The 25,850-nt window shown below is 46.2% G+C and overlaps 1 protein-coding gene across 1 annotated transcript in view; it reads right to left on the bottom strand.

The window, feature by feature from the left end:
• Positions 1 to 24,671, bottom strand: part of THSD7A (thrombospondin type 1 domain containing 7A) — a 537,615-nt gene extending 512,944 nt beyond the window's left edge. Inside the window, exon 1 of the mRNA XM_056518919.1 lies at positions 24,487 to 24,671. The gene's annotated coding sequence lies outside the window, so the exon portion shown is untranslated. The remainder of the gene's footprint in view (positions 1 to 24,486) is intronic.
• Positions 24,672 to 25,850: the final 1,179 nt, after the last annotated feature.

The raw sequence follows: 25,850 nt of genomic DNA, 5'->3' as shown, positions 1-25,850 counted from the left end.
GACCCTCGCAATATCCCTGCTGCACCCGGCATTTGTTTAGAGCGTCAGGTGCAGCTTCGAGGCTCATGACGTCATGGCCGCACCCCCTCAATGCAAGTCTGGGGGAGGGGGTGTGACAGCCATCTTGCCCCCTCCCATAGACTTGCATTGAGGGGGCATGACCGTGACGTCACAAGCCTCCGCCCCGCATCACCAGTCATCCGGCACGGAGCGAAGTTCGCTTCGTGCACCGGATGTCTGGGGTGCCGCAGCCAAGATCGCGGGGGTCACCAGTGGCATGACTACCGCGATCAAACATTTTATCCCCTATTCTTTGAATAGGGGATAAGATGTCTAGGGGGAGAGTACCCCTTTAAGGATGAAGTATTTTTTAGGAGGCCTTAAAGTGGCGGTCCACCATGTACGATCCCTTTTCAACAGGTCAACCAACAATAATCTAGTTACAGTCAATCCCACTGTGATCAGCTCATTGAACATGGCATATTTCCCTGTAGCTCCACCACAGGTGAAATAAAGCATTACAAGTTTCTTACTGAGATCTACTGATGAGCGGCATAGGCCATTTTCGAATTTGCAATTTTTTGCACATATATGGACATATATTCGTCATATATTCGCAAAATTCGCATATTCGTTATATTCACTTTTTTATGCGCATATGCAAAAATCGTGGCACATATGCGCATATTCGTGAATATTAAGCTCTCCCTTCTTTATAGGGAACTAATGGGCTAGTGCATTAACTCTGTGAATTTTTGCACATTGAAACCAATAGGCCCATTGTGGTCTATGGGGATCTCATGGTATGTAAAACTGTAAGATAAGCAGGAGGGTCTTGCCAGTACAGTGTATGGGAGACCGTTTGGTGGGACAGAGTGTTACAGTATTGTGGTTCAACTTTAATTTCCTGGAAAAGCTGCTGAGTTGCCCATAGCAACCAATCAGATCGCTTATTTCATTTTTCACAAGGCCTCTGCAAAATGAAAGAAGCGATCTGAATGGTTGCTATGGGCAACTCAGAAACTTTTCCGCTGGACAGGTTTTGGTGAATCTCCTTCTATAGGGGAGATTCATCAAAACCAGTGTAGAGGAAGAGTGGTGCAGTTGCCCATAGCAACCAATCAGATTTCTTCTTTCATTTTTAACAAGGCCTTTGAAAAATGAAAGAAGCATTATATGTGGGGGCATTATATGTGAGGGGCGCATGATGGGGGCATTATATGTGAGGGGCGCATGATGGGGGCATTATATGTGAGGGGCGCATGATGGGGGCATTATATGTGAGGGGCGCATGATGGGGGCATTATATGTGAGGGGCGCATGCGGCCCAGCCTCACCCAGCCTCTACCTCCTTTTATTTTGAGTTTGAGACTAGTGATGAGCGGCATTGCCCACATTTGAATTTGCGATATTTCGCAAATATATATAGACGAATATTCGTCCTATATTAGAGAATTTTGCATATTCGTTATACTCGCATCATCGCATATGTGACTATTTGCATAATCGCGTATTCGAGGAAGACACCAGTGAGGGGGTGGGCAACTTTACTATTGTTGCTAGGGATGTTGTTGATAACCTCTGACAAGTGAATTTGCATCATTCTAATTGGCCCACAAGTGAAAAGAAGGAATATGCGCATATGCTGGAAAAAAGTGAATATTCGGATTTTCATATATATATAGCGAATATATTTGCAATATTCACGAAATTGCGATATACGCGATAAAAATTTGAAATGCAAATATTTGCGCCCAACACTATTTGAGACCCCTGCTCTATAGGCTCATACATATGACGTCACTCAAGAGAACCTCGGCAAAATGATGCCTGTGGCCACAAGAGTGAGTGACAGAGTGAGGAGCCAATAGCTCTTCGCTCTGTTAAGCTGAGCACTGCATTAGCTGTAATGGTGTCAGTAAGACACATACACAGTTACATGCCCGGATTGGCAACACCTGAAGCAACCCATGGAAAGGTACTAGAAGTGTGTAGCCATGTACTTTCCTGGACAATACCTTTGTTACAGAATCAGCAAAGGCTCATAGAGCTCTCCTATTACAATGTCTATATTTTATTTAGGCCACCAGTTGTCCACATCTATACATGGGATGGACATCATAGTATTTCAGATCTTCTTCTTCTCTAATTTCCACAGACTGGAAGAGAGAGAGAACAAACATACCCGATAGCCTGGAAACCTCTTCTCCTCATCTCTTCATCCACCACTGGTAAAGTTTGATTCCAATAAGATGACACCCTCCTTATTTTACACACATGTTGAAATACCCCCATAATGGTAGGAATTACCCTCTTATCTTATATTCATTGTCAGATCACAGAGGTAAATGCTATGTGTGAACCCGGCCTAATGGAGCGCAATGTGACTCTAAACAGAAGGAAATTTATTGAAATTCCGAGCAGTTCTGCGCGTTTCCTTGAGCGGTGGAGCCGTGTTACTAAATGGCGTCATTAACATCTGGCACATCGCATTCCAGCTCCACCGGCGTCCTCCAGTTCTGGCACAAACAACACAATATTCAGCAGATTCTGTATTTAAAGAGCGATTTCACCAAGGATTTCTTGTCGAAGCTTCTGCCAGCAAGACGCAGATCATTCGCTGTCAACGTAAAATACTTCTAAACCTGAAGACCTGGATTACAGGGAGGACAAAGAGGACAAATATCCTGGAGTCTTGATGACCCACCACTCCCATTAGGGTCATGGCTTGCTCTTAGTGCCATCACACTGTTATCTCGGTATTGTGTGACACTGTATGGCATTATTATTTATATACTAAATAGCTTTGCTATTTAAGCATTGTGGTGGGACTATTTGCTCACTGTATGGTGGTATTATTGGAACTGTTTGGGCTGGGTTCAGACTGAATTTTAGAGTTCAACTGGAGGTAGACTGTATATCAGGACAATACGGCTGCACTGTATCACCCTTTATAGGCAATCAGCAGGATATGTTACTCACACCCAGAAGGGAATCACTGGAAAAGCTCCGATAATGTTATTTTCCATGCATGGTAACTAACTGCGGCGATTCATGGGCCAAACTCGACAACTCAACATGGGAATCTAAGCAACCTTTTTGTTTACACCATTTATCCCATTCCGGAATATGGAAGTTGGACATAGTTCCAAGGGGCTTTTGGGTTGTTACCCCCTAGAGGGGTTTTGGTGTGGAAAGCAGCCAACCAGGTGGCACCGAAGCGAGGCACTGGAGTGTCAGAAAAAGGGCAGGGTCCAGGCATTGGTCTGCAGCCAGCAGTAATGTAACATGGTCAGCGATGGGCAGAAGGGTTGAGACAGTTCAAGCTCATTGTCAAGAGTCCAGGTCATACACAGGAGAAGCAGTATGGCATGGAGGGTCAGACAGATTAAGATGGCAGGCAGAGATCATATACAGGATACAGAATGCTTCAGTAGAACCCTTTTTGGAACACTTTGAGATAAAGGTGATGCCTGAAGGTGGTTGGCTGAGGATAGGTTTTGGGTAAGCATCCTGGCCCCTGACGAGACAAATGAACCACATGCACCCTATGGGCAGATCTTTGGGACAAAATCAGGGTGGAAATCTAAACAGCCTCTTGGTTTTCACCATGTATTCCACTCCAGGATAAGAAAGCTGAAAAGGGCTACTAGGTTGCTATCTCTAAAGTGGACCTGGTATGGAAAGCAGCTGGCCCAGTAAACCAGGTGGAATTGGAGTGTCAGGCAAAGGGCAATATCCAGTTATAGGCCTGTAGCACTGTAACATGGTCAGCGATGGGCAGAAGGGTTGAGGCAGCTCAGGCTCATGGTCAGAAGTACAGGTCATACACAGGAGAAGCAGTATGGCACAGAGGATCAGACAGATGCAGAGTTAAAGGGGTATACCGGCCATCTTATCCCCTATGCAAAGGATAAGGGATAGGATGTCTGATTGCCCGCCACTGGGGGCCCCCGCGATCTCCGTGCAGCACTTGCATTTTATGCAGGGCTGCGTCTCCAGTCTCGGAAACCTCTTTGTTTCAAGGAATGGAGCCGTGACGTCATGCCCCCTCGTGATGTCACACCACGCTCCCCTCCATTCATGTCTATGGGAGGGGGAGTGACGGATGGCACGCCCCCTCCCATAGACATGAATGGAGGGGGTGTGGCATGATGGCACGAGGGGGAGTGGCGTAACAGCACGAGGGGGCGTGCTGCGAGGGGGAATGACGTGACAGCACGAGGGGGCGTGGTGCGAGGGGGAGTGGCGTGACAGCACGAGGAGGCGTGGTGCGAGGGGGAGTGGCGTGATGACACGAGGGGGCATGATGTCACCTCTACAGTCCCGGAAACATAGAGGTTTCCAAGACTGGAGCAGCAGCCCTGCATAGAATGCAAGTGCTTCACGGAGATCGCGGGGGATCCCAGCAAGCCCCCCCCCCCCTATCCTTTGGAATGCTAAAGTAGAACATTTCATGGAACACTAGAGATGTGGGAATGACTGACCGATAAAGGTGATACCCGAAAGTGGCCGGCTGGAGATTAGGCAGCCACATGAGAAGGATGCCATACTTTACCATGCATTGCCGTAGACTAATATGGTTTCCATTTATTGGGTACATTTTTTTAAAGGCTCCACTTGAATGGCATAGCCTGGACTTTGTGCTATAATTTATAATATAGTATAGTATAATATAATGACAATGACGATCCATAGGGTTGTTTTGGAAGCCTGGTCCAGGTTAGGAGATGTTTCCATTCACTGCTTGATGGCATCTCTCCTGCAATGCATTTAAATGGGACCCACTTTAGATGACACATGTACAACCATGCGGTATAAATTGTCTCTCTGGCCTTCGGCAGGAGGACGGTAACAGATTCAGTGAATCAGATTCTGTGTTGACTAATCTGTCTAATTACAGGGAGAGCAGGGGGCTGGATGTAGCAGTGCCAGCAGCGTTTAGGCCAGGGCTACTTGCCCGTTGCTTTTAGCCAGGTTGGCAATATTACTGCTGTAGAATAGACCAAAGAATAGAATAGAGTGTTTGCTGTACTTGTTTACCTACTTCTATACCCTCATGAGAAGAAAGGTTACTACCCGACTGAATATGGACAAACAAAGATGGGAATTTCTTAATGTGGTTGTCTACTTCAACAGTCTCCTATTATAGGCATTTTTAAGAGTATGCTGAACTCTTGGCTCTGGAAGACCATAGGTGTCCAATGTAAACAATAGCCAATCAGTAATTACTTATCCTGTACTGATCCTCAGTTATATCCTGTATTAAACTCCAGAGTTGTACTCACTATTCTGCTGGTGAGGTCACTGTGTACATACATTACATTACTTATCCTGTACTGATCCTGAGTTCTATCGTGTATTATACTCCAGAGCTGTACATACTATTCTGCTGGTGAGATCACTGTGTATATACACATTACATTACTTATCCTGTACTGATCCTGAGTTATATACTATATTATACTCCAGGGCTGCACTCACTTTTCTGCTGGTGGGGTCACTGTGTACATACATTACATTACTTATCCTGTCCTGATCCTGAGTTATATTGTGTATTATACTCCAGAGCTGTACTCACTATTCTGCTGGTGAGGTCACTGTGTACATACATTACATTACTTATCCTGTACTGATCCTGAGTTCTATCGTGTATTATACTCCAGAGCTGTACATACTATTCTGCTGGTGAGATCACTGTGTATATACACATTACATTACTTATCCTGTACTGATCCTGAGTTATATACTATATTATACTCCAGGGCTGCACTCACTTTTCTGCTGGTGGGGTCACTGTGTACATACATTACATTACTTATCCTGTCCTGATCCTGAGTTATATTGTGTATTATACTCCAGAGCTGTACTCACTATTCTGCTGGTGAGGTCACTGTGTACATACATTACATTACTTATCCTGTACTGATCCTGAGTTATATCCTGTATTATACTCCAGAGCTGTACTCACTATCCTGCTGGTGAGGTCACTGTGTACATACATTACATTACTTATCCTGTACTGATCCTGAGTTATATCCTGTATTATACCCCAGAGCTGTATTCACTATTCTGCTGGTGGGGTCACTTTGTACATACATTACATTACTTATCCTGTACTGATCCTGAGTTATATCCTGTATTATACTCCAGAGCTGTACTCACTATTCTGCTGGTGGGGTCACTGTGTACATTACATTACATTACTTATCCTGTACTGATCCTGAGTTATATCCTGTTTTATACTCCAGAGCTGTACTCACTATTCTGCTGGTGAGGTCACTGTGTACATACATTACATTACTTATCCTGTACTGATCCTGAGTTATATCATGTATTAAACTCCAGAGCTGTACTCACTATTCTGCTGGTGAGGTCACTGTGTACATACATTACATTACTTATCCTGTACTGATCCTGAGTTCTATCGTGTATTATACTCCAGAGCTGTACTCACTATTCTGCTGGTGTGGTCACTGTGTACATACATTACATTACTTATCCTGTACTGATCCTGAGTTATATCCTGTATTATACTCCAGAGCTGTACTCACTATTCTGCTGGTGAGATCACTGTGTACATACAATACATTACTTATCCTGTACTGATCCTGAGTTATATCCTGTATTATACTCCAGAGCTGCACTCACTATTCTGCTGGTGAGGTCACTGTGTACATACATTACTTATCCTGTACTGATCCTGAGTTATATCCTGTATTATACTCCAGAGCTGTACTCACTATTCTGCTGGTGAGATCACTGTGTACATACAATACATTACTTATCCTGTACTGATCCTGAGTTATATCCTGTATTATACTCAAGAGCTGCACTCACTATTCTGCTGGTGAGGTCACTGTGTACATACATTACATTACTTATCCTGTACTGATCCTGAGTTATATCCTGTATTATACTCCAGAGCTGTACTCACTATTCTGCTGGTGAGGTCACTGTGTACATACATTACATTACTTATCCTGTACTGATCCTGAGTTATATCCTGTATTATACCCCAGAGCTGTACTCACTATTCTGGTGAATTTTAGGTGATTTGATTTACATTCTCTGACAAAAATAAAACATTTGCAGTTCATGAATAATTTGGGCAAATGAAAAAAACTGCAATATTTACTTAAATGTAACATTCCAAATCAGAATCTGATCCATATAGAATATATTCAATAGCCGGTTCAATTAGCTAACGCAGCAATGTTCTCCATCAGGTGCTCACATGGAATAACAGGCCACCGCGTAATGAACACAGATCACAATGATCCATTATCAGACCATTAGAATGACGAGACAAAGGAACGAAATGTACTGAACAATTTAATTTTAAAACTGGAACGAAAAATAACAAAACGTAGACATACATCTGCTGCATGCTCCACAGGAAGATATTTTCTTTTTAAAGGGGTTATCCAGGAAAAAAAAGTTTTTTATATATATCAACTGGCTCCAGAAAGTTAAACAGATTTGTAAATTACTTCTATTAAAAAATCTTAATCCTTTCAATACTTATGAGCTTCTGAAGTTAAGGTTGTTCTTTTCTGTCTAAGTGTTCTCTGATGACACGTGTCTTGGGAACTGCACAGTTTAGAAGAGGTTTGCTATGGGGATTTGCTTCTAAACTGGGCGGTTCCCGAGACACATGTCATGTGAGAGTACTTAGACAGAAAAGAACAACCTTAACTTCAGAAGCTCATAAGTACTGAAAGGATTAAGATTTTTTTAATAGAAGTAATCTACAAATCTGTTTAACTTTCTGGAGCAAGTTGATATGTAAAAAAAAAAGTTTTTTCCTGGATAACCCCTTTAAATTTCTTTGCAGTCTGACCACAGTGCTCTCTGCTGACACCTTTGTCCATGTCAGTAACTGTCCAGAGCAGGAGAAAATCCTCATGCTCATGACAGTTCCTAACATGGACAGAGATGTCAGCAGAGAGCAATGTGGTCAGACAGGAAAGAAATTTAAAAAGAAAATAACTTTCTGTGGGGCATACAGCCGCTGATAAGTACTGGAAGGATTAAGATTTTTAAATAGAAGTAATTTACAAATCTGTTTAACTTTTTGGCATCAGTTGAGTTAAATAAAATTGTTTTTCACTGGAGTACCCCTTTAAAGAACTTGCCAAATAAGTCCAGCCTGCCACATCTTCTCACTTGTGAAGATCAGAAGCCCAGAGCACTAAAGAAGTAAGGGACCACCTAGCGCCACACTAACAAAAGTAACATTTTTGTATTAGATATTAGTTCTTTAAGGGAATCATGATGAAAGCATGGATGGATGAATGGACTGTAATATTGTCCAAACACTATAGCCACTATAATTCTTTCCAATATATAAAAGAACATCCAAACTATAATACAGCCCTCCTAAGTACAACAAGATAACTTCTATTATACTGCTCCTATGTACAAGAATATAACTACTATAATACTGCTCCTATATACAAGAATATAACTACTATAATACTGCTCCTATATACAAGAATATAACTACTATAATACTGCTCCTATATACAAGAATATAACTACTATAATACTGCCTCCTATATACAAGAATATAACTTCTATTATACTGCTCCTATATACAAGAATATAACTACTATAATACTGCTCCTATGTACAAGAATATAACTACTATAATACTGCTCCTATGTACAAGAATATAACTACTATAATACTGCTTCTATATACAAGAATATAACTACTATAATACTGCCTCCTATATACAAGAATCTAACTACTATAATACTGCCTGTTACGCCTAGCGCTCCGGGTCCCCGCTCCTCCCCGGAGCGCTCACGGCGTCTTTCTCCCTGCAGCTCCCCGGTCAGTCCCGCTGACCGGGAGCGCTGCACTGTCATGGCCGTCGGGGATGCGATTCGCACAGCGGGACGCGCCCGCTCGCGAATCGCATCCCAGGTCACTTACCCGTCCCGGTCCCCTGCTGTCATGTGCTGGCGCGCGCGGCTCCGCTCTCTAGGGCGCGCGCGCGCCAGCTCTCTGAGACTTAAAGGGCCAGTGCACCAATGATTGGTGCCTGGCCCAATTAGCTTAATTGGCTTCCATCTGCTCCCTGACTATATCTGACCTCCTCCCATGCACTCCCTTGCCGGATCTTGTTGCCTTGTGCCAGTGAAAGCGTTTAGTGTGTCCAAAGCCTGTGTTACCTGAACTTCTGCTATCCATCCTGACTACGAACCTTGCCGCCTGCCCCCGACCTTCTGCTACGTCTGACCTTGCCTCTGCCTAGTCCTTCTGTCCCACGCCTTCTCAGCAGTCAGCGAGGTAGAGCCGTTGCTAGTGGATACGACCTGGTTGCTACTGCCGCAGCAAGACCATCCCGCTTTGCGGCGGGCTCTGGTGAAAACCAGTAGCCTCTTAGAACCGGTCCACTAGCACGGTCCACGCCAATCCCTCGCTGACACAGAGGATCCACTACCTGGAAGCCGAATCGTGACAGTAGATCCGGCCATGGATCCCGCTGAGGCGCCGCTGCCAAGTCTCGCTGATCTTCCCACGGTGGTCGCTCAGCAATCGCAGCAGATTGCCCAACAAGGACTGCAGCTGTCGCAGTTGACCGCCATGTTACAGCAACTTCTGCCTCTGCTACAGCAGCAACCATCTCCTCCGCCAGCTCCTGCACCTCCTCCGCAGCGAGTGGCCGCTCCTAACCTCCGCTTGTCCCTGCCGGACAAATTTGATGGGGACTCTAAACTCTGCCGTGGATTTTTGTCTCAGTGTTCCCTGCATATGGAGATGTTGTCGGACTTGTTTCCTTCAGAACGGTCTAAGGTGGCGTTCGTAGTAAGCCTTCTTTCAGGAAAGGCCTTGTCTTGGGCCACACCGCTCTGGGACCGCAATGATCCTGCCACAGCCACAGTCCAGTCCTTCTTCGCTGAAGTCCGAAGTGTCTTCGAGGAGCCAGCCCGAGCTTCTTCTGCCGAGACTGCCCTGTTGAACCTGGTCCAGGGTAATTCTTCCGTTGGCGAGTACGCCATACAATTCCGTACTTTTGCTTCTGAACTATCCTGGAATAATGAGGCTCTCTGCGCGACCTTTAAAAAAGGCCTATCCAGTCGCATCAAGGATGTGCTGGCCGCACGAGAGATTCCTGCCAACCTCCAAGAACTCATCCATTTGGCTACCCGCATTGACATGCGTTTTTCTGAGCGACACCAAGAGCTCCGCCAGGAAAAAGACTTAGATCTCTGGGCACCTCTCCCACAGCATCCTTTGCAGTCTTCGCCTGGGCCTCCCGCCGAGGAGGCCATGCAAGTGGATCGGTCTCGCCTGACCCAGGAAGAGAGGAATCGCCGTAGAGAAGAAAATCTCTGTCTTTACTGTGCCAGTACCGAGCATTTCTTGGTGGATTGCCCTGTCCGTCCTCCACGCCTGGGAAACGCACGCACGCACCCAGCTCACGTGGGTGTGGCGTCTCTTGGTTCCAAGTCTGCTCCTCCACGTCTCACGGTACCCGTGCGGATTTCTTCTTCAGCCAACTCCTCCCTCTCAGCCGTGGCCTGCTTGGACTCCGGTGCCTCTGGAAATTTTATTTTGGAGTCGTTTGTTAATAAATTCAGCATCCCGGTGACCCGTCTCGTCAAGCCGCTCTACATTTCCGCGGTCAACGGAGCCAGATTGGACTGCACCGTGCGTTACCGCACAGAGCCCCTCCTCATGTCTATTGGACCCCACCTTGAGAGGATTGAGTTCTTCATTCTCCCCAACTGTACCTCTGAGGTCCTCCTCGGTCTGCCTTGGCTCCGGCTTCATTCCCCCACCATTGATTGGACCACCGGGGAGATCAGGAACTGGGACTCTGCCTGCCACAGGAAGTGCCTCTCCCCCCCTCCCAGTCCCGTCAGGCAAGCCTCTGTGCCTCCCCATGGCCCCCGTCCTGGTGTCTCCCTGCCCCGTGCCAAGCTTCACCCTCTGCCCCCCCTCCCCATTCCTACTCCTGCTGTACTGCCTGCCGTTGAGGGAACCATCCATTCTGTCCCGGTGTCCTCATCCCAGGGGAGGCAGTCACCGGACAAAAAAAAGGGGAGACCTAAGGGGGGGGGTACTGTTACGCCTAGCGCTCCGGGTCCCCGCTCCTCCCCGGAGCGCTCACGGCGTCTTTCTCCCTGCAGCTCCCCGGTCAGTCCCGCTGACCGGGAGCGCTGCACTGTCATGGCCGTCGGGGATGCGATTCGCACAGCGGGACGCGCCCGCTCGCGAATCGCATCCCAGGTCACTTACCCGTCCCGGTCCCCTGCTGTCATGTGCTGGCGCGCGCGGCTCCGCTCTCTAGGGCGCGCGCGCGCCAGCTCTCTGAGACTTAAAGGGCCAGTGCACCAATGATTGGTGCCTGGCCCAATTAGCTTAATTGGCTTCCATCTGCTCCCTGACTATATCTGACCTCCTCCCATGCACTCCCTTGCCGGATCTTGTTGCCTTGTGCCAGTGAAAGCGTTTAGTGTGTCCAAAGCCTGTGTTACCTGAACTTCTGCTACCCATCCTGACTACGAACCTTGCCGCCTGCCCCCGACCTTCTGCTACGTCTGACCTTGCCTCTGCCTAGTCCTTCTGTCCCACGCCTTCTCAGCAGTCAGCGAGGTAGAGCCGTTGCTAGTGGATACGACCTGGTTGCTACTGCCGCAGCAAGACCATCCCGCTTTGCGGCGGGCTCTGGTGAAAACCAGTAGCCTCTTAGAACCGGTCCACTAGCACGGTCCACGCCAATCCCTCGCTGACACAGAGGATCCACTACCTGGAAGCCGAATCGTGACACTGCCCCTATATACAAGAATATAACTACTATAATACTGCTCCTATATACAAGAATATAACTACTATAATACTGCTCCTATATACAAGAATATAATTACTATAATACTGCCTCCTATATACAAGAATATAACTACTATAATACTGCCCCTATATACAAGAATATAACTACTATAATACTGCTCCTATATACAAGAATATAACTACTATAATACTGCTCCTATGTACAAGAATGTAACTACTATAATACTGTCTCCTATATACAAGAATATAACTACTATAATACTGCTCCTATATACAAGAATATAACTTCTATAATACTGCTCCTATATACAAGAATATACCTACTATAATACTGCCCCCTATATACAAGAATATAACTACTATAATGTGGAGGGGAGATAGAGAGATAGGACCGCACCGCGGTCACCCACAGTATCTGGGAGTGTGTACACTGTAACAGGGGAAATCGGAGGTATGGGGCAGGGTGGTGCAAGAAAGCAGGAGAGAACAATGTCCAAAATATCAAAGTGAGAAAAAGGTTGCTTCTGCACTCACCCTTCTTGCGCTGTGTCACTGAGTTAGTCCATGTACGGCCGGCCGCTGTACGGGAGATGATCCGGAGAGATCGCTACAGCCGGAGCTGAGCGGTGACAGCTACGAGCTCGTTTCGCGGTTAAAACCGCTTCTTCGGGCCTCACCTCGTGTCTGTCTAGGCGCATCCTTTATCTGGGCGCTCCTATGACGTCATCCTCGGTAGGAGGAGACTAGTGTACCTGTTCAGGTACGTGATTGACATTCACAAAAAATGTTATCATATGATGATGTCGCACATGGAAGTGCATGAAGAAGGGGAATCAAGTATGGATCACCAGGCCGAAGCCCTAATTTTAGGGAGAGAAAACGTTGAGGAATTTTTTGAAGAATGCAATACTAAAGATGACACGCAGGTCATCAGTACACGAAACTTAGAATACAGAATCAGCAACCTAGCAGAAAAAGAAGTCAGACTTTTCTGGACCGTGAAATCTCTGAAATCATATCAAAGCAGCAAAAGAGTACCAAGAGGATTACGTCATTTCAGAGAGGCATCACAGTACCAATCCGACCCCCAGTTTCAAGCAGAATGGAAACAAATCCAACTAGATACCGCTGAGAAAATGATGAATTTAATCTTAAAAAGAAATGAGGAAGAATATAATTCTGTGACCACAGAATTATTGAAATGCAAGACAGAACTAAGGAAAAGACTTACCGAAGGACAATCGCAACAGTTCCTGCAGAAATTAGAAAAAAGACTTATCCCCATACAAGCAGAAATTAAGGAAAGAAAAAAAGACAAATTTCTGCGGGATAAGATGGACTACGAAAATGACCGCATTTTCGAATGGAAACAGGACAGAGAACAGAAAAAAAGAGTACCGAGGAAGAAATACACTAAACCACGGACCAAAAACAGAGAATACTGGACATCGGATACCGATTCCAGCTCTGCAGAAGAGAATGCTACCAGAGAGGAGGACAAGACAATAGAGGTTTCAAAAAACGCAAGAGCCCCGCCAGAAAACGCATCAGGCGGGGCAGAAAAAGGAAGAACACAAAGACCCAGAAGACAAGTGACCTGGAACAAGAAAACATAAAAACCTCCACAGTACTTAATCTTTCCGACATCCCTTTGGATGATGACTGTTTGACATTATTGTCCAAAGGACTAAATTACTGTATCCCCGCCCCTTTCAATCCTGTGTCTTTTGAAGTGGACCTCTTTAAAGGAATAAGGAGAATAAATCTGCATAAATTCTTTGAGACAGCCACCAACAAAACCAGTAAACCCATTGTGGTTAAAGAAGGAGAAGTACAAGCCAGCATTGGCCCTTTAGGATTTTTCGCACCAGGAACCTTTTCACCATTTGAGCAAGAATGCCTTCTTGATCTGGTGAATATGGACAGAGAGAGCAACCCCATATTGCAGGAGGAAATTATACCCCCACCTGACGCATTTAAAGGAGGGGTACCGTCCACTTTCACCCCCCAAATACAACCAGGGAGTAGCCTCGATATATTTTCTGCTCAGGTGATGAAAGATGTCAAATCCCTCATCTACCCCAGTACCACAAGTAATTTATCCCTGAAAGAACAAAAAGCACTCAAATGGCTCCGTACCAGACAAGATTTGGTCATCAAAAAAGCCGACAAAGGTGGGAGTGTAGTGGTGATGTCCAAAGAGTATTACCTGAAGGAAGCGCACCGTCAATTAAAGAACCAGGAGGTATACCTGCCCCTTGCCACGGATCCTACGAATAAAATAATTTCCAGGCTGAGAACATACTTGCACAAGAATGTGGAGAAAGGACTTCTAGACAAGAAGAAGGCTGAAAAGCTTATACCAGAATGCGCAAAAAAACCGCACTGGTATTTTTTACCTAAGGTTCACAAAAGCCTGGAATCTCCCCCGGGGAGACCCATTGTTGCAGGAATTGGGGCGCCCTTGGAATACCTCTCCCAGTATCTGGACTGGCTATTGAGACCCTTACTGGTAAGTGTACCTTCTTACCTGAAGGACACAGACAGCTTCCTAAAAACTCTAGACAGCACCCAATGGTCTGACTCCTACAGACTGGCCACCATCGATGTAGAGAGCCTCTATACCCGGATCCCACAAGAATTGGGGATCCGGGTAATAGGTGATTTCTTGATCACCGCCGGTAAAAGTGAAGCTTACACCAACTTTGTGAAAGAGGGTTTGGAGTTAATTCTCACCAACAATTGCTTCACATTTGATGGGGATTGGTACTCCCAGCGTACAGGTACGGCGATGGGGACTCCGGTCGCATGTACCTTCGCAAACCTTTTTTTGGCAGCACTTGAGCAGAAGATCATCTACAGTTCACAAAATCCTTATATCGGGCATATCAAATTGTACAGTCGCTTTGTGGACGATGTGTTTATTGCATGGGAAGGCGAAGAATACGAATTCAACGAGTTTGTGCAGTACCTAAATAATCACAACAGGATGAACATGTTCTTCACCAGTAAATTTTCAGCCGAAAAAATCGAATTTCTGGACGTAGAGATCCACATTAGAGAGGGCAACATAACCACTACAGGATACAGAAAGGAGACAGCCACCAACTCGTATCTCCACTACCAAAGTTATCATCCTCAGCACACAAAAAATGCTCTACCATACAGCCAATACCTCCGGATAAAAAAGATTAATAGTACAGAAGAAGGTTTTATAAAACAAGCTGACGAACTCACCAACAGATTCCAAGAAAGAGGTTATCCTCCCAGATTACTAAAAGAAGCTCTGGAGAGAGTGAAAAAGATCCCCCGCAGTGACTTGATCAACAAAAAATATAAGAAAAATAAAAAACACGCCACGTCTGCTAAAACGGAAAAAGACATTGAAGAGCAGAGATTTGTTTTTTCCTTCCAATATAACCCTCTTGCCACTGTCATCAGAAAAGCTCTTCTCAATAATTGGCACATTCTTGAAAGAGATCCTGTCCTACAAAAAGCCGCAATGAAAAAACCGCTGGTCACTTTTCGCAGGAGTGAAAGTCTGAAAAACCAATTAGTCTCCTCCTCTTTCTCCAGCAAAAAACTTGGCGAGAACTGGATGGCGAAAAATGAATTAAAAGGAAACTACAAATGCGGGACATGTATTCACTGCCCCCAGATGTACAGAGGCGCCTACATAAAATTGGGAAACTGTGACATTTCTATACATGACTTTATTTTCTGCAGATCAGAATGGGTCATATATGCGATCCTATGTCCCTGTAAAAGGTACTACATAGGATCCACCAAACGCTGCCTTTTTTCTAGATTCAGGGAGCACAAACGGTCCCTTAAAACAGGGATCGGCTCGGCCAGACTAATCGAGCATATGAAGGCTCACCACAACAGTGATGAAAAAACACTGATTTTCTGCGGCTTAGAAAAAATAGCCACCGGGGGCACAGCCAGAGAGAAAGTCCTCCGACAGCGAGAGGCACATTGGATCATTAAGACCGATGCCATGGGCATTTTGGGGCTTAATGATCGCAACGAGCTTACAGTATTTCTGTGAGCTCCAGTGTATGACGCCCCGTACACTGACATGAACTATTTCTACAATCCACGTGTACTTAAAGACTTCCCCTTTTTGTTTGAATTTATCTCACTCCCCCCTTACACATTTTTTATTCTTATTGCAACTTCTTCGTTTTTATCCACTTTGATAATATTTTTTGTGAATGTCAATCACGTACCTGAACAGGTACACTAGTCTCTGTCACGATGCCGGCTGGCAGGTAGTGGATCCTCTGTGCCAGAGAGGGATTGGCGTGGACCGTGCTAGAGGATCGGTTCTAAGTCACTACTGGTTTTCACCAGAGCCCGCCGCAAAGCGGGATGGTCTTGCTGCGGCGGTAGTGACCAGGTCGTATCCCCTAGCAACGGCTCAACCTCTCTGGCTGCTGAAGATAGGCGCGGTACAAGGGAGTAGACAGAAGCAAGGTCGGACGTAGCAGAAGGTCGGGGCAGGCAGCAAGGATCGTAGTCAGGGGCAACGGCAGAAGGTCTGGAATCACAGGCAAGGAACACACAAGGAACGCTTTCACTGGCACTAGGGCAACAAGATCCGGCGAGGGAGTGAAGGGGAAGTGAGGTGATATAGGGAAGTGCACAGGTGTAAACACTAATTGGAACCACTGCACCAATCAGCGGTGCAGTGGCCCTTTAAATCGCAAAGACCCGGCGCGCGCGCGCCCTAGGGAGCGGGGCCGCGCGCGCCGGGACAGAACTGACGGGGAGCGAGTAAGGTACGGGAGCCGGGGTGCGCATCGCGAGCGGGCGCTACCCGCATCGCGAATCGCATCCCGGCCGGAGGTGGTAACGCAGCGCCCCGGGTCCGTGGAACCGACCGGGGCGCTGCAGTGAGGGAAGTGTAGCGAGCGCTCCGGGGAGGAGCGGGGACCCGGAGCGCTCGGCGTAACAGTACCCCCCCCCTTGGGTCTCCCCCTCTTCTTGGGGCCTGAGAACCTGAGGATCAGACTTTTGTCCAGGATATTGTCCTCAGGTTCCCAGGACCTCTCTTCTGGACCACAACCCTCCCAATCCACTAAAAAAAAAGTTCTTCCCCTGACCTTTTTAGAGGCCAAAATCTCTTTGACAGAGAAGATGTCCGAGGAGCCGGAAACAGGAGTGGGAGGAACAGATTTAGGAGAAAAACGGTTGAGGATGAGAGGTTTAAGAAGAGAGACGTGAAAGGCATTAGGGATACGAAGAGAAGGAGGAAGAAGAAGTTTGTAAGAGACAGGATTAATTTGACACAAAACTTTAAAAGGACCAAGATAGCGTGGTCCCAACTTATAGCTCGGGACACGGAAACGGACATATTTAGCGGAGAGCCATACCTTGTCTCCAGGGGAAAAAATGGGAGGAGCTCTTCTTTTCTTATCTGCGAATCTCTTCATGCGAGAAGAAGCCTGTAAGAGAGAATTTTGGGTCTCTTTCCATATGGTGGAAAGATCACGAGAAATTTCATCCACAGCGGGCAGACCAGAGGGCAAGGGGGTAGGGAGGGGGGGAAGAGGGTGACGGCCGTACACCACGAAAAACGGAGATTTGGAGGAAGATTCAGAGATTCTGAAATTATACGAGAATTCGGCCCAAGGTAGAAGATCTGCCCAGTCATCCTGGCGGGAGGAAACAAAATGTCGTAAATAGTCACCCAAGATCTGGTTAATTCTCTCTACTTGTCCATTGGATTGAGGATGGTATGCAGAAGAAAAATTTAATTTAATCTTGAGTTGTTTACAGAGAGCCCTCCAGAATTTAGACACAAATTGGACGCCTCTATCCGAGACGATCTGTGTAGGCAACCCGTGAAGACGAAAAATGTGTACAAAAAATTGTTTAGCCAACTGAGGCGCTGAAGGAAGACCAGGAAGAGGGATGAAATGTGCCATTTTGGAGAATCGATCAACGACCACCCAAATAACAGTGTTGCCATGGGATGGGGGTAAGTCAGTAATAAAATCCATACCAATCAGAGACCAAGGTTGTTCGGGGACAGGTAGAGGATGAAGAAAACCAGCGGGCTTCTGGCGAGGAGTCTTATCCCGGGCACAGATAGTGCAGGCTCGCACAAAGTCCACCACATCAGTCTCTAGAGTCGGCCACCAATAGAAGCGAGAGATGAGTTGCACAGATTTCTTGATGCCCGCATGACCTGCGAGATGGGAGGAGTGACCCCATTTGAGGATCCCAAGGCGTTGGCGTGGAGAAACAAAGGTCTTTCCTGGAGGAGTTTGCCTGATGGAGGCTGGGGAAGTGGAAATCAGGCAGTCAGGAGGAATGATGTGTTGAGGAGAGAGTTCAATTTCAGAGGCATCTGAGGAACGAGAGAGAGCATCGGCCCTAATGTTTTTATCAGCAGGCCGAAAGTGAATTTCAAAATTGAATCGGGCAAAGAACAGAGACCACCTGGCCTGACGAGGATTCAGCCGTTGGGCAGACTGGAGGTAGGAGAGGTTCTTGTGATCGGTGTAAATAATAACTGGAAATCTTGATCCCTCCAGCAGATGCCTCCATTCCTCAAGTGCTAATTTAATGGCTAGAAGCTCTCGATCCCCGATGGAGTAGTTCCTCTCCGCCGGAGAGAAGGTCCTGGAAAAAAAACCACAAGTAACAGCATGCCCGGAAGAGTTTTTTTGTAGAAGGACAGCTCCAGCTCCCACTGAGGAGGCATCAACCTCCAATAGGAAGGGTTTAGATGGGTCAGGTCTGGAGAGCACGGGAGCCGAAGAAAAGGCAGACTTGAGTCGTTTAAAGGCGTCTTCCGCTTGAGGAGGCCAAGACTTGGGATCGGCATTTTTTTTTGTTAAAGCCACAATAGGAGCCACAATGGTAGAAAAATGTGGAATAAATTGCCTGTAATAATTGGCGAACCCCAAAAAACGTTGGATGGCACGGAGTCCGGAGGGGCGTGGCCAATCTAAGACGGCAGAGAGTTTATCTGGGTCCATTTGTAGTCCCTGGCCAGAGACCAAGTATCCTAGAAAAGGAAGAGATTGGCATTCAAACAGACATTTCTCTATTTTGGCATAGAGTTGATTATCACGAAGTCTCTGAAGAACCATACGGACATGCTGGCGGTGTTCTTCAAGATTGGCAGAAAAAATCAGGATATCGTCCAGATATACAACAACACAGGAGTATAGTAGATCACGAAAAATTTCATTAACAAAGTCTTGGAAGACGGCAGGGGCGTTGCATAGACCAAAGGGCATGACCAGATACTCAAAGTGTCCATCTCTGGTGTTAAATGCCGTTTTCCATTCATCCCCCTCTCTGATGCGGATGAGATTATAAGCACCTCTTAAGTCCAGTTTGGTAAAAATATGGGCACCTTGGAGACGATCAAAGAGTTCAGAGATGAGGGGTAGGGGGTAGCGGTTCTTAACCGTGATTTTATTAAGACCGCGGTAGTCAATGCAAGGACGTAGAGAGCCATCTTTTTTGGACACAAAGAAAAATCCGGCTCCGGCAGGAGAGGAGGATTTACGGATAAAGCCCTTTTTTAAATTTTCTTGGACGTATTCAGACATGGCAAGAGTCTCTGGGACGGACAGAGGATAGATTCTGCCCCGGGGTGGAGTAGTGCCCGGGAGGAGGTCAATGGGACAATCATAAGGCCTGTGAGGAGGTAGAGTCTCAGCTTGTTTTTTGCAAAAAACGTCCGCAAAGTCCATATAGGCCTTAGGGAGACCGGTTACATGAGGAAGCACAGGGACACGGCAAGGTTTACTGGGAACCGGTTTTAAGCAGTCCTTGGAACAAGAGGACCCCCAACTCTTGATCTCCCCAGTGGACCAATCCAGGATTGGGGAATGGAGTTGAAGCCAGGGAAGTCCAAGAAGGATTTCAGAAGTGCAATTGGGGAGGACCAACAGTTCAATCCTCTCGTGATGAGATCCGATGCACATTAGAAGGGGCTCCGTGCGGAAACGTATAGTACAGTCCAATCTTTCATTGTTTACACAATTGATGTAGAGGGGTCTGGCGAGACTGGTCACCGGGATGTTGAACCTGTTGACGAGAGAGGCTAAGATGAAATTTCCTGCAGATCCAGAGTCCAAGAAGGCCACAGCAGAGAAGGAGAAGGCAGAGGCAGACATCCGCACAGGCACAGTAAGACGTGGAGAAGCAGAGTAGACATCAAGGACTGTCTCACCTTTGTGCGGAGTCAGCGGACGTCTTTCCAGGCGGGGAGGACGGATAGGACAATCCTTCAGGAAGTGTTCGGTACTAGCACAGTACAGGCAGAGATTCTCCATGCGGCGTCGTGTCCTCTCTTGGGGTGTCAGGCGAGACCGGTCGACCTGCATAGCCTCCACGGCGGGAGGCACAGGAACAGATTGCAGGGGACCAGAGGAGAGAGGAGCCGGGGAGAAGAAACGCCTCGTGCGAACAGAGTCCATATCCTGGCGGAGCTCCTGACGCCGTTCGGAAAAACGCATGTCAATGCGAGTGGCAAGATGGATGAGTTCATGTAGGTTAGCAGGGATTTCTCGTGCGGCCAGAACATCTTTAATGTTGCTGGATAGGCCTTTTTTAAAGGTCGCGCAGAGTGCCTCATTATTCCAGGATAATTCTGAAGCAAGGGTACGGAACTGTACGGCATACTCGCCAACGGAAGAATTACCCTGGACCAGGTTCAACAGGGCAGTCTCAGCAGAAGAGGCTCGGGCCGGTTCCTCAAAGACACTTCGAATTTCCGAGAAGAAGGAGTGTACAGAGGCAGTGACGGGGTCATTGCGGTCCCAGAGCGGTGTGGCCCAAGCCAGGGCTTTTCCAGACAGCAGGCTGACTACGAAAGCCACCTTAGACCTTTCAGTGGGGAACTGGTCCGACATCATCTCCAAGTGTAATGAACATTGGGAAAGAAAGCCACGGCAAAACTTAGAGTCCCCATCAAATTTATCCGGCAAGGATAGTCGTATTCCAGAAGCGGCCACTCGCTGCGGAGGAGGTACAGGAGCTGGCGGAGGAGATGATTGCTGGAGCTGTGGTAGTAACTGTTGTAGCATAACAGTCAGTTGAGACAGCTGTTGGCCTTGTTGCGCAATCTGTTGTGACTGCTGGGCGACCACCGTGGTGAGGTCAGCGACAACTGGCAGAGAAACTTCAGCGGGATCCATGGCCGGATCTACTGTCACGATGCCGGCTGGCAGGTAGTGGATCCTCTGTGCCAGAGAGGGATTGGCGTGGACCGTGCTAGAGGATCGGTTCTAAGTCACTACTGGTTTTCACCAGAGCCCGCCGCAAAGCGGGATGGTCTTGCTGCGGCGGTAGTGACCAGGTCGTATCCCCTAGCAACGGCTCAACCTCTCTGGCTGCTGAAGATAGGCGCGGTACAAGGGAGTAGACAGAAGCAAGGTCGGACGTAGCAGAAGGTCGGGGCAGGCAGCAAGGATCGTAGTCAGGGGCAACGGCAGAAGGTCTGGAATCACAGGCAAGGAACACACAAGGAACGCTTTCACTGGCACTAGGGCAACAAGATCCGGCGAGGGAGTGAAGGGGAAGTGAGGTGATATAGGGAAGTGCACAGGTGTAAACACTAATTGGAACCACTGCACCAATCAGCGGTGCAGTGGCCCTTTAAATCGCAAAGACCCGGCGCGCGCGCGCCCTAGGGAGCGGGGCCGCGCGCGCCGGGACAGAACTGACGGGGAGCGAGTAAGGTACGGGAGCCGGGGTGCGCATCGCGAGCGGGCGCTACCCGCATCGCGAATCGCATCCCGGCCGGAGGTGGTAACGCAGCGCCCCGGGTCCGTGGAACCGACCGGGGCGCTGCAGTGAGGGAAGTGTAGCGAGCGCTCCGGGGAGGAGCGGGGACCCGGAGCGCTCGGCGTAACAGTCTCCTCCTACCGAGGATGACGTCATAGGAGCGCCCAGATAAAGGATGCGCCTAGACAGACACGAGGTGAGGCCCGAAGAAGCGGTTTTAACCGCGAAACGAGCTCGTAGCTGTCACCGCTCAGCTCCGGCTGTAGCGATCTCTCCGGATCATCTCCCGTACAGCGGCCGGCCGTACATGGACTAACTCAGTGACACAGCGCAAGAAGGGTGAGTGCAGAAGCAACCTTTTTCTCACTTTGATATATAACTACTATAATACTGCTCCTATATACAGAAATATAACTACTATAATACTGCCTCCTATGTACAAGAATAGAACTACTATAATACTGCTCCAATATACAAGAATATATATGGGTCCTTAGGGTCTCCTGATCCCTTTGAGAGTTGCCATTGAGGTGAGCCATTACCATATGGGGCCATTAAGAGGATCCATTACCGTATGGGCCATTGAGGTTATCCATTACCATATGGGGCCTTTGAGGTGATCCATTACCATATGGGGCCATTGAGGTTAACCATTACCATATGGGGCCATTGAGGTTAACCATTACCATATGGGGCCAGTGAGGTGAGCCATTGCCATATGGGGCCATTGAGGTTAGCCATTGCCATATGGGGCCATTGAAGTGATCCATTACCATATAGGGCCATGTAGGACTACACGACTTGTGACTTATTTGCAGTTGTTTTCCGAACAATAAACACAGTAGCAAAATAGTTTGTGACTGTTAAGGCAAAAGTCATTTTAGTAAATTTCACATGTGACTTTTTGTTGTTTAGCCCGAGACTAAAACTGGGGTCACAGAATAATCATGGGGTCAGGATCATAAGGGTATGTCTCATGTTAACCCAGGACTAAGCAAAGTAAAAGCATATGCATAACATGCTTGTCACATGAGGAGCTATAGGAAGCAAAAAAGAGCAGCAGGGATGAGGTAATACACAGCAGGTAAGGATGTGGAGAGTGGGGAGAGCACACATGGAGGACAGCCCATACAAGTTGTAGATAGGAAAGAAAACAGCAGTCTGCAGGGGAGAATCACAAGGGCTGAGCACAAGCACAAAGAGCAAGCTGAGTACCAACAGCAAACTGTAGACTCCAGAACACACATTCAGCATTAGAGTTAAGCGAGCTGAGCACCCTGAATCTGGATTCAATCCAAACTTCTGGGATTCGTGGCTCATCAAACTTTCAAACATTGCCAGGTTTGAACGAGCCATGTCGGAGCTGAGCTGTGTTCGCAGCTGACAGCCATGAGTACAGCTCAGCCCTTCAATAAAGGATCTATATGACTGTATAAAGTATACAGTGAAGCTTACATCTGTTTAAGGGTCCAGGCCTCTTCTTGTGTATCTCCACCCCTAGTGATATCATCACTTAAGGCAGGGCTACACAAAAAGAGGCCCAGACCAGCAACGAGATGGTAAGTATCACTCTCTTCACTGTATACATTATACAGCCATATAGATGGCTGTATAATGTGTACATCCCCTCCTCCTTTCCCAAGGAGTTAACTAGCACTGTTGAGCTGGGCTCAAAGCAGACAGCCACAATTAGAGCTCAGCCCAGCAAGGAAGGAATTAATTGGTGCTGCTGAACAGCGCTAATTAACTCCTTCCTTGCTGGGCTGAGCTGTACTTGCGGCTGTCAGCTGTGAGTCCAGCTCAACGCTGACATTGCCAGGTTTACGTGAGCCGAACTTGGCACTGTTCGAAAATCTGGCGAGCCGCGAACCCCCCGAAGTTCGGATTGAATCCGGGTTTGGGGGACTTGAGTCGCTCAACTCTAATTATATTATTGGGGTACTGTACATAGTGCAGTATAGGGGTCACCAGTAGAAGGTACTGCAAAGAGCATTGCCCAACCTAGGGTCATCATGATGGTGGCAACTACAAGTACCATCTCTTCCCCAGCCTGTACTAACATACTGTATATACTATCAATATATACTGTACTGTAATTCCCTGTGGCAGCTCAATCTATAAGATCATGATTGTCTGCAAGTGAAAAGAAACTGCAGTAAGGATTAAATCACACAGGCAGTTTTTGATGCAGTTTTCTGAGCCATAACTAGGAATGAATCCAAAGGAATGAAAATGTAAAAGGGAAAAAATATCCATCTTTATATTTTGGTCAAAAACAGCGCCATAAACTGCTTGTGCGTTTCCAGCCTTACACAATCTGCTCACAAGTCATTACATAACCCTGAAGTTTTCTCCCTTAGATTCTCCCATCTGATGGATGAGCCGACGACTAACATCATAAAGCGCGTCCTGTATTATTCTGACACTCTGAGGGGGGCGGGGGGTCACTTGAATTACAACCTCCCAAAAATAAATCCCATTCGGCTACTATAGCAAAATCAATAAGGTCTTATATACAATGATCAATACAAAGGCAATGTGACATTGAGATGGAGATAAAGAAGCGCCCTATCAGAGGAGACAAACAAGAGCACCGGAGAACTGTACGACCTGGGATTAACTCTTTACTTCCCAACATACAAAAAATATATATAATTATTAAAAGATATCAATGTAGCAGAGGTGAGTTTGTCCTTTGGCACAATTCATTAGCAGTGATTTTATAACAATGTGCACGCATAAACAATGCAAAGAGGTCAATGACCCATTCAACTCTGCTACATCAGCTTTATTAATTCACAATGAGAGTAAAAATCAAAGCTAATGGGAAAAAATTAGGATAAAGATATTGTCATTGGGAATTGTTACCTTAATAATAATAAATAACCATGAAATGTGTCACGTTGTTTTCCGTCTTCTTACCTGGGCTCATTCTCCAGTCGGCCGACAGCATTGTAAATCCACAGAGGAGAAAGTGGTCAGAGAATTGGGACTTAGAGGAAACGTCAGATCAACATCTACCGGAATCTTCAGACATATTAATATCACATGTGTAAGAAGGACGAGACTTGAAGAGTTTCTGCAGTGCGACTGTGTGCGGGGAAGTGCTGGAGGAGGGAGGGGAACAAGAAGAAGACAAGAGGGCAAAGGAAGGAGAAGACAGAAGATAAGGCTGGACCAAGCCCAGGACAAACATCTGTAGTTATATCATGAATGAGATCCGAAGGATCAGAGCAGCAGCCGAAACTAATGGATCAACTGGTGGCGTCTGCTTGGATACATTGTAGCTGTTTACTAAAAGAACATTGTGAAACACTGAATAGTCCTCTAACTACAAGTATCCAAACAGACCAGATTGGACTATGAACAGATTTGATCCATGTGTACAGCAGGTCTCCAAAAAATCCTCTAATAGAAGACAACAGAGGATGGACTTAGCATGTTCAACACGCAGAAGTGCCTAGAATAATACCGCCATCTTATGTACAAGAATATAACTACTATAATACTGCCGCCTCCTATGTACAAGAATATAACTGCTATAATACTGCTCCTATATACAAGAATATAACTACTATAATACTGCTCCTATATACAAGAATATAACTACTATAATACTGCTCCTATGTACAAGACTATAACTACTATAATACTGCTCCTATATACAAGCATATAACTACTATAATACTGCTCCTATATACAAGAATATAACTGCTTTAATACTGATCCTATATACAAGAATATAACTACTATAATACTGCCTCCTATATACAAGAATATAACTACTATAATACTGCTCCTATATACAAGAATATAACTACTATAATACTGCTCCTATATACAAGCATATAACTACTATAATACTGCTCCTATATACAAGAATATAACTACTATAATACTGCTCCTATATACAAGAATATAACTACTATAATACTGCTCCTATATACAAGAATATAACTATTATAATACTGCTCCTATATACAAGAATATAACTACTATAATACTGCTCCTATATACAAGAATATAACTACTATAATACTGCCTCCTATATACAAGAATATAACTACTATAATACTGCTCCTATATACAAGAATATAACTACTATAATACTGCTCCTATATACAAGAATATAACTACTATAATACTGCTCCTATATACAAGAATATAACTACTATAATACTGCTCCTATATACAAGAATATAACTACTATAATACTGCTCCTATATACCAGAATATAACTACTATAATACTGCTCCTATATACAAGAATATAACTACTATAATACT

Source organism: Hyla sarda, chromosome 5, assembly GCF_029499605.1.
Source record: "Hyla sarda isolate aHylSar1 chromosome 5, aHylSar1.hap1, whole genome shotgun sequence".
Taxonomy (NCBI): domain Eukaryota; kingdom Metazoa; phylum Chordata; class Amphibia; order Anura; family Hylidae; genus Hyla; species Hyla sarda.
This window is presented reverse-complemented; position numbering and strand designations above follow the sequence as displayed.